Consider the following 20,803-nt stretch of genomic DNA (forward strand, 5'->3'; position numbering starts at 1 on the left):
ATGTAGACTTTATCCCCTTGAAAACGTTATTGGCAAAGGGGGGTACATACAGAACGCTGAATATTGATAGGTTTCCTCCTCTCATGAAAGGAATGCTTTACACCAAATCTGAAAAAAGATCGGTTAAAAACTGTGGCCACTATCGCATAAACAAGGTTTTCGGCTAAGGGGCATGATTTTGGAACAAAAGGTACTGGAATACTGATTATCGATAATGTTCATCCTCCCATGACTGCAAACTAAATTTAAACAAAATCTATGTTAAAAAATACAGCCGTTAACGCATTCACAAGGTAAAGTCTGATGCGCACCAAAATCAAACTCCTCAAATATATTATTTTATTTATTTTTTATAAACATTATTTTATTAAGATATTTATCTGAATAGGCATTGGGGAACAAGCATAGCGTAAATTAGACCCCTCTTCCCGTCAGATATAGATAAATATATTCACATTTTATAAATAAACAATGTTACAAATAAAAATATAATTACAGTGAGTGTGTTATAGTTGTCCCAGGAACCGTCAGGTGATTTCGAAAAACGAGTGGACTGCAGTTGTAAAAATATTAAGTGAGCTTTCTGTGTCGTCAGTTCCGTGCAATAAGATAGGAATCCTTCGATGGGTAGACGGTAGATTATTTATTGTATTATTGCGGGCATCTCAATATACGGAGCAATTCAATAGAAGATGTTCAGTATCTTCAAATTGATGACCACATTTACAGGATGGATTGTTTGAAATATGACGTAAACTTAATGTTCGTTTAGATTGCTACAAGAGAGGCGCACTTTACAATGAATGGTTTGATTTACGCGAGACCCAAACGAAAAAGGTTTTAAGTGGTGTTGAATCTTGTGCCATAAGTTTCGAAAATATTTAGAGATATTGAATTTTTGTGTCTGCTCTTAATTTGTTCCATTCTGTAACTGACGAAGGTATGAAAGAATTATAGAAAATATTTGTTGTACATTGATATTCGGGTAGGCTTGTTTCACGGAGATTATAATGTGCCCTCTTTGTCAAGATTAAATCGCAAATAATCGATGGAGACAGGCAGTTTATAATTATATAAATGAATCTGAGTTTATGTCTTCTGTGTCTCTCTTTCAGCGTAATAAAACCGGTTTCTTCATATACGTCTATGTGCATCCAGTTGACAGTAGGACGTTAAATCCCATTTCATTTCATTACATCAAGTTGAAAAGTGTTCTAATTTGTTAGCTAGTTGGTCCGTGTCGTTGTCCCAGAAGATGTCACAATAATCAAAATGAGGTAGAATGAAATACGATAGATGGTTTGTAACGATTTACAGTTTAGTCTGTATTACGGGATCTTAAACAATTGACAGATTTGCTGGTTATTTCAATGTCTTTAATATGATTATTCACCCGATTAGATTTTATTACATACTTCGAGAAGGTATTTGTTGAGTAATAAAACCTTCTAGTAGTTTATCGAGGGCTGGCCGTCCTTACCGCACGGTACAAATATTATCACCACTAGAAGCAACAAATTCCAGAACAAGCCAGAACTCATACAAAAATGGCCGCTTTATACAAATGAGTATTTAGGGGAATACTTACCCGAACCCTAACCCTTTTAAGAGAAGTAAAAACTAAATTAGACCCAAGTTCAGTCTTTTAAAAAGGGTTAGGGTTCGGGTTAGTTATCCCCAAAATTCTCATTTATATAAAGCGGCCATTTTGGACTCCGGAAGCACCCGAACCTCGATAAACTACTTGCCGCCAAAGAAACAAATAATATACAATCAGCAGTAAAAACCAAACTTTGTGGCCATCCAAGATGTCAAACATGCAAAATCTTAAACATATCCGACCTTTTCCATAATAAAACATCTGGCACAAAATTCCCAATATTAGACCAACTTTCATGCAGTAGTTCAAACATAATTTATCTAATTTCATGCAGAAAATGTGACAAGCAATACGTAGGGGAGACTCAAAATGCACTTAGGGAAAGAATTAACGGTCACCGGTCAGACATAGTCACAAAAAAAGACAAACCTGTCTCAATTCATTTCAACCAACCGAATCATGACATTTCTGATCTCATTGTCACGCCAATAGAAAAGACCAAATTGAAAACAACAGCCCCCCTAGGTTTGAATATTCATACGGCTAGCGCAATAGCTCCTTTTGTAGTTCCATTTAGCGCAACAGCAGCAAGTGCATCCAAAATCATCAGAAAACACTATACTGATCTCCAGGAAAATCACCCGAAAATATTCACACAGAAACTTATAATTGCATATTCTAAAAATAAAAATCTGAACGACATCCTAGTGCACAGTAAATTAGATTAAATAAGACCAGTCTCCACCCTGACCCAAAACAAACCATATATCAAATCCTATCCCTAACCGTTAGTAAATAAAATCAATTAGATATAAGAATCCCTAGCCCTAACCCGGTGACGTGGAACAAACACGATTTTTTTTAGAAAATCCAATCCGTAGTAAGAAACACACTAATGTGGCTCTCTCCCGAGAGCCTCAAATTTATTTTCTTTTTTCTTCATAAACAATAATACCAGAATACCAGAAGCACCACCCAAGGAAGACCATCAGCGCCACCAACACCAATAAACAGTGAAATCGCCTTTGTATATAAATCTAATGTATTGAATGTATTTTTAATAAAACTAGGAAATATCACGAACTAATTTTTCATCATCCTAGGTCAGTGCTTATGTGGAGACTTAACCTCTCCCCCAAATTCTTAAACCTAACCCTTTTTAAAAGACTGAACTTGGGTCTAATTTAGTTTTTACTTCTCTTAAAAGGGTTAGGGTTCGGGTAAGTATTCCCCTAAATACTCATTTGTATAAAGCGGCCATTTTTGTATGAGTTCTGGCTTGTTCTGGAATTTGTTGCTTCTAGTGGTGATAATATTTGTACCGTGCGGTAAGGACGGCCAGCCCTCGATAAACTACTAGAAGGTTTTATTACTCAACAAATACCTTCTCGAAGTATGTAATAAATTCTAATCGGGTGGATTATTCCATTTGCAATTTCGTTGAAAATTTAAGCCTAAATGTTTGTGATCAGAGACCTCATTGATTGGAAACTATTTAGAGTATGGGTATGTAAAATAGGATTTTGTGTAGTTGTCAGTACTAGTGTTTTAGCCCCATGAGTTAATTTTATTCAGGTCATTGTTTAGAATATTTTCACATTGGGTTGGGTCATCAATTTTCAAATAAAGGGAAGTATCTTTAGCGAAATGTCGAACATTTGGTGTGATGTCATTCACAATATCATTTATTTTATAAATGAGAAAAATGAGAGGATCGAGAACAGACACGCCCGATGGAATGGTTTTGGGGGAGGAGTAGACACCTCCAAAAACAACGGTCTGTTTTCGTACCTGTAAATAATTTTCCCGTCTTCATTCGTCCTGTTGGAGCAGAACAGTATTACGTTAACCCTCATTTCATTTCTAAATAGTTGTAAAACCATTGAAGGTTGTCCCATATCCCCGCAGCTTCAAGCATGTGACAGAGCCCAGTATGCCAGACCCTATCAAAAGCTTGACTTATGTCACAGAACACTGCTCTCGTGTAGAACCCTGGTCAATGGCTTGACAAAAGCAGCGTGCGATATCCCTAAGTTGTTAAACACTAGAATCCCCATGCAAAAAGCCACCCCGGATGTTAGTTTGAACAGTGTCCCTTAGGAAGTTGAAGACATTTATATAAATGCATTTTTCGAATATTTTAACTAAGATACTAAGTAGTGATATGGGCCTATAATTTCCACAGTCTGATGGGTCTCCTTTTTAAAATATATATTGATCCTCATCGCGAAATGAAATGGAATGAGGTTTAACGTCCTACTGTTCTGCTCCGAAGCGGGCTAATGAAGACGGGCATACGCCACACAGTGTGCTATGAGGGGTTTTCCTCCCAGCTGTCCTTGCCGGGCCCTCAGCCCTGCATCACTGACCAGGGCGAACCTCGTCGGAAAATCTGGATGAACTTTCTCGGCCAATGCAGGGATCGAACACCTGACCCCCATGCTAGCGAGCCAGTGTCTTACCCACTTAGTCATATTTTCAGGTTCATCTAAATCGGACAAATACTGTGGCTTCCACAGGATCCACAAACTTGGTAGATTTTGCGTAAAAGGCAGGGGGGGGGGGCAAAACTAAATCCCGGAACTTCCACAATCTGTGTACATATTATTTTACTTAAAAGGCAGGGGCATAACTTCAGGACAGAAGGTCAGATGCGCACCAAATCGAACGCATTCTGATAGATGATCCTGAACACTTTTTTAAAGCCGTATCTAAATCGGAAAAAATATTGTGGCCTCTAATTGTGAGTTAGGCTATGCTTAGTTTTCAGAATGGGGCAATTGGGGTACTCGCCAATGAAAATATATGCCGATGGACATTCTAGGTACATGTGAATATGCTGAATACTATGAAATAAGTTTCATGCGGTCAGTAAATGACCTAACCAGACTTAGCTCTTTTTTGGGGGGGGGGGGGGCGTTTTGTTCAATTGCCAAAACGGCCAAATATGGGAATTTTTGATCGCGATTGAAGGGTTCGTTAAAATTCAGAAATGTACATCCTGATTTACTCGAACGAAGTAAATGTCGTTGCTTCATAAAGTCCAGATAAGCCTAGTAGAAACTTCGCTCTTTAATAAGCAGTAATTGTATTCCCTAGCATATACAGTATATATATTCCAGTTTAATAACTAAATACCATTGAAACAGATTATCTCTGATCAATTAGTAAAATCAGTGTGGCATCCACGTCTGTACACACTACACATTTCCTAAAATGCATATATGCAATTTACAACTCATCAAAGCCATAACAAAATCATTTTTCTGCGCCAACTAGTTTAATGAAAACATGCACAATGGGTAATTCTCTCTCGGTTGCCTTCGGTGTAGTTTCAGAAAATTATCACATACTGGGCGTTTTAAGGAGGCCAAAATGCGATAGAAGAGAACATTGGGAAACATATCAAAGACAATGAGTGGATAATTACCAGCTTGAATCATTATTAATCTTCAAAATATATTGTTAGTTGAAATTTGAGAAGACGACAGCATTTTACTGCCTTGAATGATCTGGGTCACCCGATGAATTAGTTTTCTCCAATTTTAATTAGACACAGTAAAGAGTCCCCATATAGATCAAAGCAGAATAACTCAACAGGAAACGTATTTCATTTTGTCTATGAATCCCACTACGTTAAGCACGTCGTTGAATTATTACTGATGTTCACATTTTCAGGCTGTTCTTATTACCCGAAGAGAGAAATGGTATGTTAATTAAGTCAGTGTTGATTAGGGCCCTACTAAAGTTATACCATGATGTGAAATTCGTGACAGAATCCCTAAAAGAATTTAGAAGGATTCATTTTTAGCACTCTGACAGCAAAAGACAAAATTGAGGTCGATGGATAAGTAAATTACCACCGACAATCAATTCTTTCGCATCAATAATTGCTCCTTTAAATAAATTTAATGTCCCTGATACTAAAATTACGTTATATTAAATTCAAGCCGCCATTCGTTATCATCTTGTAATCTACATTTTTGACCGTCCAATTGGATCTAACTTGATTGATAGTTAACTTAAAGTCAGAGAGGTGCTGAGCGCTTTGTTAGAAAACAATATTGTCTCGACTACTTGATCATTCTTGACAGCTAATATAAACACTGGAAGCGATTTGTCTTCCAAAGGTTGGTCTTCAAATGTCCTGTTCCAATTACGCCTTATTACCATTGTCTGGGTCGATGGTTATTACAATCTTTAAACATATAGTGGCGTCTTTGTCTCCCTGATTAACCACCAATTGCCAATATTAAGGGTAGTTTAAACCCCTTGCTCATAGAATATGCCTTTTAGTTTTTTAGGCTGGTAGGAGAACTTCTGATTTACGCGAGCTTGGGGAAAATATCCGAAACAAATAATTTTTGCTTTTTAATAAAGGACTATATATGTACAACTCCAGATCCCCCCCCCCCCCCACACACACACACAACAAAATGTGCCTTGGGCAAAAATAAGTTACAGGCGTTCTGATTTTCGTACCAATTCGATTTATAAAATCTACAAGTTGTTTAACTTTTTGTCACTTATTTCACCATGCTGAGAATATGCACCACAGATGCCTTTTCGCTATTAGAACATAGACGAAATCAATAAATTCCTGTGTTGGGAAATTCTAATTGTAAGGACGTCCATAACTGCTCCTGCCCACCCCAAAAGCTAAGCTAGATCTGCCGATTTACCAACTGCATAAAATTTGTTGCATAATGTTCAGCATCGTCACGTGCATCAAAAATAATATTTTCAGTGGTGGGTTAAACTCGTCAGGCGTCCCTAATTGCCCTACCCAACCCCACTAGCAACATGTTGCAAAATGTTCAGCAAATAAGATCACCCCAGACATGACCTTAATGATTCTGACCATGAACCCTTGACAGACGAATCCAATTCTGATCCGGACGAGAACGTATACTAGTCTTTGACTATTGAATTACCTTATACAGATCAATTCAAGCATGTCACATGACACAATTGTATAAATCACAGGTTATTAAGCTGTTTACTTCTGGCGAAGTGTCGATGCAGATCCTCTCGTGGCTACCAGGGTATGAAAAACAGTTCAAATTATCCAAAGTTCAGCGTCTCCAGCTCGCCTCAACAATACTCCTGATATATATATATATATAACATTATTCGCAACAGATTGAAGCCAATGCCAAACTTTAACTGGACTCGAATATCATCAACGTAAGTTCGTCTCCAATACGATGTTGTCGACTTGGTCACGCCCGCCCCACTCCTTACTAGACCACCACAACACACAGCATAATGAAATTAAGCTCACCGTGGACACAGGGTGAGACAACAGTCTCATTATCAGAAGAAACAACCAAACTTCAGTGTATAGGAAACCAGCCCTCCCAATCAGTATCTCCATTACAATCACAACCACCCGTATCAGACCAAGAAAGTCACCATCACGACATTCACCAGCTTCCCCTCAATATTTGTGACCATGATCTCCATAATGCAATCTCAAACATTTTTTTTCAACATTTACCACGAACCTGTCAACAAAACACTGAGCCATCTCCCATCCGCGTCAGCATACAATTCCATGGCATTTTTTCCTACCAAATCAGACGAGTATGATGGATATTTTCTTCGAGAACGTAACTAAAAACGTTGAGATATACTGATGTGCTTGTTTTTAGCTACCATTGTGAACCTTTAGTTTCACCTGGCAAACTTAATTTCTTTATTAATGCATGTACCAACTTAAAAATAAGTTAATTTTATACTATTAGTACTTATTACACATAAGCAGCCCAATCTACCGAAACAAAGAGAGAGAGAAATGGGGTTTAACGTCCACTCGACACAAACTAGGTCATTTCGGGACTAACATATGGTTTAATTTCAATAATTCGCTTGGGCATAGGGGTCTTTAGCAGTGGGAGGAAACCGGAGGACCCGGAGAAAACCCACGAGGTTGGACAGGCGACCCTACTCCTTGTCACGTACAACCGGGGATTCGAAACCACGCCAGTCGACTCAATGACAGACTTTATGATACAGCGCGAGCACGCTAACCATTCAGCCATCCACCCCCGCCCCCTATTAAAACAACATTCATTTATCAGCAAATATTGACAAAGTAAATCAAGCGTTGTTTTTATCCAAATTGATACGGACATTCATAATTACGGCGTATTGCTCCTGCGCACCTCGGACCAGGTTAGTACTTTGATTGGCTATTGCACACGAGGCCCCGCCTTTAAGTGTTAAAGACGTCAATTTAAAATCTAGAATTGCTTCGATTTAAAAAGAAGGGATTTGTACCCGTGTCAGGTAGGATTTTCTGCTTAACTGTAGTCGGATGTGGCAGAAATGTTTTAAATAGCAATAATCAATTGTTGTTTTGATGAAAAAAATTGTCAATTTTGCTTACTGATGCCCGATGCGACTTGCGTTGGGCTTGGCTACGTGGAACTATATAGGACCCATTCTGAACATCAGAGACACGTTACCTGCGGAGAAGTAGCCAGCTACTATTTAATTATCTCGAAACACGTAGGGTTGAGAGATGAGGTTTGTTATGTAGGTGGATATTAAAGATACATTATGGGAGATAAGATAAAGAGATGGCGGTTCTCGCTATAATAGTTAAAAACTAGATAGTGTAAAGGTAATTTGCTGAAAATTTCAGTCAAATTGATCCACTATGAGCCGAGAAAGAAGCGGCTGAAATTTTTGCATAGTCTCGGTCATCATTACTAAAATCATTAATATAAACAGCATAGTCTCGATTATCCACTTTTATTGATTTAATTATCAATAGCCGTTAGCGGCATATAGGAATCTAATCCAGCCTATATCGAAGGCTAGCCTTGACATCGAGAGTTTATTATGGCCTGGATAAGTTAATTAATGTCTAATTGATAATTTAGATAACATTTCAGGCCTAAAGAAAGACTTGTAATAAGCAGATTTTGCTCTTGCATAATGCATGTTTAATAGTTGCGGCTAATACTGTTTTTTAAAATCATGGTGTTGAGTGTGTTTATAGTTACTTACAATTTGATAATACATTTGAAATACGGCCTGTGTCTCAACCCTATAGCAATTTCTAGCGTTAGGTTATTCCAGTCTATTGAGCAGGTTCTCCAGTTGAATATGTCTAGCCTTGTTCTTTCTGGCCACTTGTTGTGTGACTTTGGATGATATTAAGTTAGAGACTTAGCTACTTTAAATGAGACGGTTAAACAAGGATCATTCATTTTGAGCTCAATTGGCAAAACTAAAACGTCATTAAAAATTTGCCCAATGTAGATAGCGGTGGATTTTTTCTTGGGGTACTATGTACATTCTTTTCTTTCCGATTGTTCCCTCAGGTTGTAGTGTCTCCTACCAGCCTATTTGTTCTTATCGACAAAAAACTACGAAAGGTATTAAATGAGCTAAATCGCTAATATTTGGGACCTAGAAATTGACCATAAATGGGTCGCAACGCATATAATAATGTAATATGAATGTATATAAACTGATTTACATTCAATCGTTTCCGTTTTTACTCGAATTTCAAATCACTTATGTTCGGCGAAATATGCGAGAAATCTCAATCGAATGGCAATATCTAGTGTCTGGTTATTCCAGTCTACACTGATACTATTTATTATGCATGCTTTCAAGTTTCGTCAAAGGTCACGAGATGTAAACAGGGCTTACGTTAATCCCAATCCTAACCCGAGCCCTAACGCTTACCCTAACCTACAATCTCCCCAACAATCACGTGCCCTAACCTTATTTACATCTAATTCAGTTGGCCATAACAAATAGATCTAGCCGTTTGATATGACGTGTGGAATATGTCTAGTCTCGTAATTAGAAGTTTTACGTGAAGTAAAAGGAATCAGATTTCAGTAAGGGAAGACTATGTACAATACCTTGTACAATAATGAAGATTTTTAAAAACTTGATCAAGTTAGAATATATCTTAAAGGGCCAATCTTGTGTTGAAATCCCTTAAAATCAAAATCAACTAACTCAATATACGTGATACGTTTTCAAACAACTTAAAACCGCCAGTCTTCATCTGGAAATGGAGACCGGTGCCCCGAGCTGTATTATACGGTGCCTGGATAAAACCAGACTTTTATTTTATAAAAATAATGTGCAGGTGAAATTTACCTTTCGTTATCAAGTACCGCACGTGTGTCAAGAACTGTATAGACCTCTCAGGGAACGGCAATGGATTGGTCACCCATCGAAAAAATTGACCAGAAATCTTCAAAAGCGGTTTTTATTTTCACATCCAAACGGCTCAATAATTTGAGCTGAAATTTTGAGACAAGGTAAATACACCATTTCTCTATATTTTGGCCTTAAGTTTCATACGTACACGGACTTTTATTCCTGAGACTCTGTTAAAATCGGGATGGTACCTTTAAAGATATCCCTACAATTGAACTGAACATCTATGTAATATTGCACCAGAGAATCAAATAAATTCCCGTAATAACAGTAGAAGAAAAACTTTACAACACAAAATCAATGTATTGAAGTGTTGACAAGTATAATAAATTTGGTCTCTTTTTTCAGACTTGTCAAACGGATATTTTTTGATTCCAATTACCTTTTTTTTAGGGGATAGGTTGGGAAGAAATATTTATTTGATTCTGAGACAAGAGATGGAGTAAAGCAATGTTATGGTCTTAACAAATAATGATCGTGTATGAACAATTGCAAAGAGATAAATATACATACAGACCGGGAACCAGGGTTCGTTAATTACACGAAGACAGAGAAAAGGTTTGATTGTAGGCTGATGCCTGGATACAAAGAAACGGAATTGCTGTCGACCCCATTTCTTGCCGTTTTACCCCTGGTGTATGTGTGTGTGTGTGGGGGGGGGGGGGCTGGAGGACATCCATATTTCATATTTTATTACATATGAAGAAGGAAAGGCGATTCGTTGTAGGATTGCATGCATGAAATGCAGTGGGATAGGGTAAGGCCCTACTGTTCTGCTCTGGTTGGACTAATGAACTAAACGGAAAAACATTGCTGTCAGCACTTTCAGCTGATCGTGACCTAGAATAGTGACCTTTAAATGGCCACCAAAAACCTGTTTAATTACACAAAATGAAGGGTGAATAAAACTTGTTGCAGATGATTTAGCACATTACATATTACTTTAAAGTATCAATGACACCTATTTTAACCTGACCGGAAGTGTTGTCAGAATCGATTACGTAACATAGTTCAAATGTCACATTTATTCATACACTGTTAGGGAAAGCTGGAACCTTCTCAGAATCATCAAGCTAAGTAATAGGATATGTACAATCTAATTAAAATATAGATCTATATTTCGCTTCGTTTTTTATACTTTCGATGGCCTACAGTGGCGGCGCCAGCCGTCCGTGATTGGAGGGGCAAAGCTGGGGCAAAGTCCAAGGTTAAGGGGACAAAGGCACGAGAAAATGTTGAAAAACAGGTTGCCGGAAATGCAGCCTGGCAGTATTTCAGGCACTGATCGATGAGGTAAAGTGTCAAACAAACAGACTTGCAAATCACGACGAAGCCTACTCACGAGTGTCAAAGTAGGGGGTCCTCCCCTAGAAAATTTTGAAAAATAGACTGCCGGAAATAGACCCGTCGCCTGATCACTAGTTTATACGACTTGAGAACAAAATGTCAAACGAACGGACTTGCGAACCTCAACGAATTCCCCTTTTGAGCGCCAAAGTAGCGGAAATGCTCTACAACATGCAAGTTTATGACTGAGTGGGGATGTGGGATTTGTTCACCGTAGAAGGCATTGATTACCGAAACGTATCACAAATACCCATGCCCCCCACCCCACCTGGCGCCGCCACTGCCTACACTACATGTAGATCTAACAAGTTATAGTGGGAGTTCACGTTCTATGACGTCAGGTACCAATCAAGCGACATTTGACCCGATTACGTCAGTCATTCGATTAACCAATTAGCAACCGCCATGTATTTTTTATCTATTTATGCTTTGTTTTGATTTCTATTGCCGCTAATGTCTACCCACAGTTCCGCGCAAAAAAGGTCAAACGCTCGATTCGACAGACCATTTGATTGGCTGATCCCTCATTTCAAGCAGAACACGAGTTAAATAACAACGCTTCTAGATCCAAGTGTAGTAAAGACAAGTTAAATCGAAATTTTGAACTATAAAAACGAAACGAAATTGGATCTGTGTTTTAATCCGATTGGGATATGTAAACACGAATGACAACAATTTTATCCTGACCGGAGGTACTACCAGTAACAGTTACTTCAAAGATCACATATGAAACTATCTCAGAATCAACAAGCTAAGTATGTAAGATAAAAAAAATTTTAATTCTTTTATACAAGTCCTATAGCCTCGTTCTAAAAGTTCCCGTCTTCATCATTTTCACTCTCACTGTCATTAGACCATGGGGCATGGGCGTCACACATTGGGGAGGGGGGGGGGGGTCTGAATATACTTGGACCCCCCCCCCCCCCCCAAAAAAAAAAAAAAATTACATAGTAGGCTCTAACTCCTATTTATTTACAACAATTATTAGGATTAGTTAAGATTCTGTCTGTATAAAACAATGTACAAATTAAAACACAAACACTTATGTTTACTTTTTTAAATCCATTTATAATACACAAAATGTACAAAATACTTTAAATATCTATACAAATTTCTTGTAAATGTCAATGTGTATATGTAGTTATAAAGGTGATTGTCAAATATGCATCCTCATAAACTAAAGTTATGGGATCAAGTTTTGTTTCATTTGGATTCTCCTCATAAAAATTCCCCTACTAAACTCTCTTTGTCGTGTTGTTCATAACTCAAGCGTAACATTCAATATGTAAAAGTCATGAAACAAATATGAATACCTATTAATAGGTAGCCAGTGTAGATCTTTTAAAACAGGTTTAATATGTTCAGATAGTTTAGTCCTGGTCACAATTCCGGCAGTCATATTCTGATTTTTTTGTAGTTGCGAGCAGGTATTTTAGCAGAGAGTATAATAACAAGTTACAATAAGAGATGGCATAACATAAGCATTAACTAGTAATTTTGTGTTATCAAGGTCTATAGATGTTGAATATTTCCTATATTGTACAGATGAAAGTTTGCTTTTTTTGCTGATGTTGGACACATGTATTTGTATATAACGTGCCGTGTCAAAATATACAAGGTTTCGAACACAATCTGTTGGTTGAATATTTGTGTTTCCAGTGGTTACTGGTTATGCCTCGACGCAGTTTTCCCTCACAATGTATGAATAAATGTACCCTTTAAACTGTTTACGTAATTGTTGCTGGCAGCACTTCCAACCAGGATAAAATTGCTGTATCGATATCCCACATACTTAGCTTGATGCTCTCGAGAAGGGGCCACGGTGGCTAAGTGATTGAAATAGCGGGTATGCCGATAAAGTGTATCGAGATTTTCTGGCGTGGTTTTCCCTTGTAAGTGGTGTAGGGCGGAGGGCCTGACAGGGACAGCTGTCTAGTCCTTCGGATGGGACGAAAGATCGGTGACCCATGTACACATTGGCGTGGACGTAAGAGATCTCTTGGCAGTTAGAATTAGATATAAGAGTAGGCCGTAGCGCCGTTGTCCGGGAAAAATTTCCCTCGTAGCACACTGTATGGCGTATACCTGTCATCATTTAGATGATTGCGAGGAGGTTCCAGCTTTCCCTCACATTGTACGAATAAATGTGACCTTTGAATTGTGTTACAGAATTGCTACTGGCAGCACTTCCGGTCAGAATAAAATGTCCGGCATTGATGTTTTCATATACATACTTAGCTTGATGATTCTGTGAAGGTTACAGCTTTTCCTAACAATGTATGAATAAATGTGACCTTTGAACTATTTTACGTAATCGTTACGTAATCGTTGCTGGCAGCACTTCCGGTCAAGTTAAAATAGCTGTTATTGATAGTTAAATGTAATATGTAATATGCTAAATCATCTGCAACAAGTTTTATCCATCCCTCATTTTTGTGGTCATTTAAAGGTCACTGTTCAAGGTCACGGTCAGCTGAAAGTTGCTGTCAGCGATGTTTTCGCCATGAATGAATACGTGTGATATTTGAACTATGTTACGTAATCGTTGCTGGCAGCACATCTGACCGGGTTAAAAGAACTGTCATTGGTATTTTAAGGTCATATGTAATGAACTGAATCATCTGTAATAAGTTTTATCCATCTCTTATTTCGTGTCATTAAATTCAGCAACATCAATGTTTGGCCCAAATATTATGATTGCTGTGATGTTAAGTGGCATAACAAAAACGTTTCTTCGCGATAACAATATCAATCCATAACATTGTCACGAGTGAATCTGTTGCCTTTCACGTGTAGTCTATGGCTGTGGGTTAAATACAATTTAATACCTTGGTCCAACAATCAAAATCGTTTCGCTTAAATTCAATTAAAGCTTCCTAGTTCGATTCGTTGCTAAGAAATTCGATTCATGTTTTAGGTCTTTACTCCAAAAGTAAAAAAAAATAAGATTCGATGGAGCCTAGTAAATATGAATGGGGTGAGTCTAAGTATACGGTTACGGGTAATCCATTTTTAAAGGGGTTATTACTAAATACATGCGCAATATTAATCCATCAATAATAGGAGCTTCATATTCAAATTAGCTTTACTTATATAACAACGCTAGAACTGACGAGTACCGAAAGAAAGCAATCTATACAAACTGGATCTCGCCAATTACTATAAATCTAGAAGAAAAAGTCCGCGTCTATTTATCGATACTGTTTCGAAATTCTTAGCAAAGCTAGAGACTAATCAGCACAGAATGAAAGCTTACTATACCAACTAAAGTTTCACCCATTACTAGAAATATAGAAGAAAAAGCACGACTTTGGGTTATACTGAAAATGTAAAACCCCGAGGAAGAAATTTCATGTATTAGACCGGACATGTGATTTATCTCACATACGAACGGACATAATTAAGTGCATTATTGGCTGTAAATTACTTCTTAAACAAGTAAAGAACATGTTTATGCGTTTTTTATGTAGAATAATAATCTCACGCTGTGTTAATTTATAGAATGTTAACCCCAGACGGGATAATTTAACAAGAGCATTTAAAGATAAAAGAAAATTATTGATATAGGTTTAACCAAAGAAAATTATCGACATAGGTTTATATTTTAAGAAAAACAAGACACTGTCAGGGATGCTTACTATTAGCTGGGTATCGTGTCATATCGCGTCGAAGATCGAATTACTGGGGAAATGTTTTATTCCAAGAAATCTTACTGTGCATTACGAAGAAAATTCATGTGTTTGCGAACAATACAAACACTGTCAAGGATGCTTATTATTAATAGTAAAAAGCTGGGTTGTTGAAATAAATGTGAAGCACATGTTAAATTATTTCTTTGCTGTTATGAAATAGATTTTCACTGAAGTCATATGTATTTAGAATAAAGCTTGACACAGAGTTTATTGTCTTGTGGCACAAATGTGTCTAGCTTTATTCTAAAACAAAATATGGTCTGAAAACCATGCAAAAAAATGACAAAGCTAACGTGGTAGGGTTTTGAATTTCATATTTGGTTGGAAGTATTTGGGCCATAAGACGATGAACCCTATCGATTTTAATCATATTTCAAATTTAGTGTAAATCATGGGTACCCTATCGAGTGTCCGTTTTCATTAGTTAGCAGTTTTCCTTTGTAACAAATGTTAGCGTATTTTTTTTTATCAAATTAGGTGCGAAGTATTGGGCCAGTGGTTGTATCACAATGTGAAGACATTCTTATATAAGGTTTCATATTAACTCGGGATCCCGAAAAAAAATTAACACAGGATGTCAATATCTCGAGAACATTAACTCGAATTCTCGAGAAAATTTACACAGGATGTCAATATCTCAAGAAAATTATCAAGGGATTTCGAGAACATTAAATTGAGATCTCGAGAAAATTACCAGGTGATCACGGGATTTCGAGAAAGTATCACAGGATCGCAGGATCTCGAGAACTTCTACAAAATTGCATGACCCCTATACGCTTCCGTAATATCGCGTCGAAGATCGAATTACTGGGGAAATGTTTTATTCCAAGAAATCTTACTGTGCATTACGAAGAAAATTCATGTGTTTGCGAACAATACGTATTATCCTTCTCATCCTGGAGTTGTAAACCCAGTACATACGTAATATAATACAAAATATGACTAGTGGTATTAGCATATGGCGCATTATCGGAGGAGGGGTGGGCGAGGTGTAATTGAAAGAAAGAAAATAAACAGAATGTCCGCATTATCATAAAAACTATCTTGGCGACTAGCTAATCATTGGGATTTCCATTACATGTTTTTGTTAATGGTGACCTTTATATATATATTCTATTATTTGGACATCTAACAAAATAGGGCGCTTCCACTTTTACTCCTCTTTTAATCTCTAACATTAGAAATGAATTTTGGTCATTACAGACGTTGTGCTAGTCTAATAATGACCCAGATAGTGTGTCCATTCATCTTATTTCTAATGAACTATTTCTGTCTTATTAATATCCTAGCTATTATATCCCCCCAAAAACATAGAATCGCTGCCATTATTTCGTCCTTTTCCTTATTTATTAACCCAATATCAAGTAGTTAATGCGGCGTAATTTATACGTTAAAAATCAATTCTTTTTAATTACATGTGAACATGTCAGTAAGGCAGGAAAGAAAGTCCTGCACAGCAGATAAATCAAATAACCCGTGTGAGTTAATTGGAACTTTCTAATCGTATTAACGGTTTTGTTGATATATTTAGGTAATCGTGTTGATTGCGAATTGGGTATGGTTTGGAGAAACCGTTCTGTTTTATTAGTTTTGGCTTTTCTTTACAATAATATCGAAAACTGGATCCGATTTTACTTTGTTTATTCTGTGTTATGCTATTGCTGAAACAAGAATTTAAATCCAGTTTGTGTTCAAGTTGTATATCTTAATATATGAAACCAATAAAGGTGGATCGTGGTAGCAAAATGTATCGCACGATAAATTCATAGTTCCGCGGTCATGTGATGTGTATCTTATTTGTTATCCAGAGTGTGCATATTTTCACAGATTGAGAAGTTAGATCGGACATAATTTAATGTGTTTCGTAAATTAACAATTTGCAATTTGTCATTTCAAGGTTACTGTTCATGGTCACGGTCAGCTGAAAGTTGCTGTTTTCCCCATGGATGAATACGTGTGATATTTGAACTATGTTACGTAATCGTTGCTGGCAGCACATCTGATCGGGTTTTAAAGAACTGTCATTGGTATTTTAAGGTCACATCTAATGAATTGAATCATCTGTAATAAGTTTTATCCATCTCTCATTTCGGGTTATTAAATTCAGCAACATCAATGTTTGGACCAAATATTATGATTGCTGTGATGTTAAGTCGCATAACAAAAACGTTTCTTCGCGATAACAATACCAATCCATAACATTGTCACGAGTGACTCTGTTGCCTTTCACGTGTAGTCTATGGCTGTGGGTTAAATACAATTTAATATCCTGGTCCAACAATCAAAATCGTTTCACGCATTATATAAATTCAATTAAAGCTTCCCAGTTCGATTCGTTACTAAGAAATTCGATTCATGTTTTAGGTCTTTACTCCAAAAGTAAAAAAAAACCCACTAAGATCCGATGGAGCCTAGTAAATATGAATGGGATGACTGTAAGTATACAGTTCTGGGTAATCCATTTGTAAAGGGGTAATTACTAAATACATGTGCAATATTAATCCATCAATAATAGGAGCTAATTCATATTCAACTTAGCTTTACTTACATAACAACGCTAGAACTGATGAGTACCGAAAGAAAATAATCTATACAAACGGGGTCTCGCCAATTACTATGGAGTCTTCCCATATCGCCGACTCACCAAGTTTTGGAAATTGGACCGCGGCACCCTTTGATTGGATTAAAGCGGATTAAAAGCGTTAATGAGGCAGGGACCAGTCATTATTAATATAGTTCACTGAAATTGATTTTTACCACAGACCTTTATTGACTTTTTTGCCGAAGCAATTAATAAAATTCGTGAAAAGTTTGTTGACACCCCCCCTTACACTGACATTAATGTCCCACCCCAGTGTAATTTCTCTGCTTTTGAGCCATTGAATGTTGATGATGTAATATCAGTGGTGTGTCGAATGAAGTGTAAGTCATGTGCTCTGGACCCAATTCCTACAAAACTACTAAAAGAGTGTCTGGATGAAATAGCACCAGCTTTGACGATTATTATAAATGATGTGCTCTCCTCTGGTATTTTTCCGGATGATTGTAAGGAGGCCATTGTAAGACCTCTGATTAAAAAAACAAGTGTTGACCGTAATGCACTCAAAAGTTATAGACCAGTGTCAAATATTTCATTTTTAGCAAAATTGCTTGAAAAGATCATTTTATCTCAAATAATAGATTATCTCACTCGAAACTCACTGCTCGGTAAATTCCAGTCTGCTTATCGAGAGGGGCATAGCACTGAAACCGCACTCCTTAGAGTGCATAACGATGTTACAGATATGAACAAGGAAGACTGAATTTATTAGAATTTTTGGACTATGTTGGAATGCGTGCAAAAATTTAAAATTGTGTTATGTTATGTATTATAAATTAAAAAAAAAAAAATGCTCCCAAAATTATCTGCTTAATGAGGTTTATCCTTCAGCTTGGGTCTATTGTTCTTGGCCACTCATTCCCATAACGTCGACCAAAATTTTCCCCCTAAAACTCGGTGAGTCGGCGATATGGGAATGAACCATTACTATAAGTCTAAAAGAAAAAGCTCGCGTGTATTTATCAACACTGTTTCGAAATTCTTAGCAAAGCTAGAGACTCATCAGCACCGAATGAAAGCTTACTATACCAACTAACGTTTCATCCATTACTAGAAATCTAGAAGAAAAAGCACAACATCTGGTTAATACTGAAAATGTAAAACCCCGAGGAAGAAATTTCATGTATTAGACCGGACATGTGATTTATCTCGCATACGAACGGGCATAATTTAAGTGAAATGAAATGAAATGGGGTTTAACGTCCTACTGTTCTGCTCCTAATTTGGGCCAATGCAGACGGGCAGCGGCGCTACGACCTACTCTTATTTCGAATTCCAACTGCCAAGGGATCTTTTACGTGCACGCCAAAATTGTACACGGGGCCTCGGTTTTTTGTCCCATCCGAACGACTAGACTTTCGTGGCGATAGAATTATACGTGTAACATAAAAATAAATTGGTAAAAAATGGTATAAATTACGCGTAACCTAAAAATGGTATAAATTACATGTTACTTAAAAAGGGCTAGGTATAATTACATGTTACTTAAAAAGGGCTAGGTATAAATTATTTGTAGCTTAAAAATATGGCATTATTTACATAAAAACATACATCTAGTAGAACCCACAGGTACGTGTACGATAAAATTCCTGGTAGAATCTACGTGTAATACGATATTCGTGGTAGAAACTACGTATAAGATCCATTCCGTGGTAATTCCTGAAGCGATGGCCCGAGAAATACCTCTCTGGACATTGCTTGATTGACTTCTGATAAATGAAATGAAATGACATGGGGTTTAACGCCCTACTGTTCTGCTCCGAACTGGGCTGATGAAGACGGGCATACGCCATACAATGTGCTATGAGGGAATTTTTTCCCGGCCAGCGGCACTACAGCCTACTGGCAAGGGATCTTTTACGTACACACCAATGTGTTCACGGGACCTCGGTTTTTCGTCCCATCCGAACGACTAGACAGCTGCCCTTGTTAGGCCCTCCGTCCTGCATCACTGACAAGGGGAGACCACGCCGGAAAATCTGGATGAACTTTCTCGGCCAATGAAGGGATCGAACACCCGACCTCCAGGCTAGCGAGTCAGCGTCTTACCCACTTAGCCACGTGATCCCCCATAATCTAAGTGCATTATTGGCTGTAAATTACTTCTTAAACAAGTAAGGAACATGTTTATGCGTGTTATTTTTTTATGTAGAATAATAATCTCACGCTGTGTTAATTTATAGAATACTAACCCCAGACGGGATAATTTAACCAAGAGAATAACATTTAAAGATCAATAAAAATTATCGACACAGGTTTAACCAAAGATCAAAGAAAATTATCGACATAGGTTTATATTTTAAGAAAAACAAGACACTGTCAGGGATGCTTACTATTAGCTGGGTATCGTGTCATATCGCGTCGAAGATCGAATTACTGGGGAAATGTTTTATTCAAAAAAATCTTACTGTGTATTACGAAGAAAATTCATGTGCTTCCGAACAATACGTATTATCCTTCTCATCTTGGAGTTGAAACTCAAAAGGCTTGTTCGTTTTACTAATTCAAACGATACACATCAATTTGATACAGATCGGATAATAACTTTTGTCGTTAGAGCATTCACAAGGTACAACAAAGTGAAACAAGGGCCATACCTCACGGCGTAATTAAGGGAAATTGCTGAAATTCAATAGGCTTCTTCGTTTCACTAATTTAAATGATGCCTATCAATTTCAAACAGATCGATGATAACTGTTGTCATTAGAGCGTTCACAAGATTCAACAAAGTAAAACATGGGCCAAAACTCTAGATGTAATTAACGGTTATTGCTGAAATTCAATAGGATTCTTTGTATTACTCATTTAATTGATGCATATAAATTTCATACAGATCGGTTGATAACTTAAATAGGCTTCTTCAACCTATTAATGCAAACAACACATATCAATTTCAAAACAATCAGATGATAAATGTAGTCTGTAGAGTGTTCACAAGAAATTGTGGACGACGGACGGACGGACGGACGGACGGGGGCGACGGCAATATACGACCACATTGGGATGTCCGTTACATGATTTTTGTTAATATGGTGACCTTTATATATATATATATTCTATTATTTGGACATCTAACAAAATAGGGCGGTTCCACTTTTACTCCTCTTTTAATCTCTAACATTAGAAATGAATTTTGGTCATTACAGACGTTGTGCTAGTCTAATAATGACCCAGATAGTGTGTCCATTCATCTTATTTCTAATGAACTATTTCTGTCTTATTAATATCCTAGCTATTATATCCCCCCAAAAACATAGAATCGCTGCCATTATTTCGTCCTTTTCCTTATTTATTAACCCAATATCAAGTAGTTAATGCGGCGTAATTTATACGTTAAAAATCAATTCTTTTTAATTACATGTGAACATGTCA

This window comes from Patella vulgata, chromosome 9, assembly GCF_932274485.2.
Source record: "Patella vulgata chromosome 9, xgPatVulg1.2, whole genome shotgun sequence".
Classification (NCBI taxonomy): domain Eukaryota; kingdom Metazoa; phylum Mollusca; class Gastropoda; family Patellidae; genus Patella; species Patella vulgata.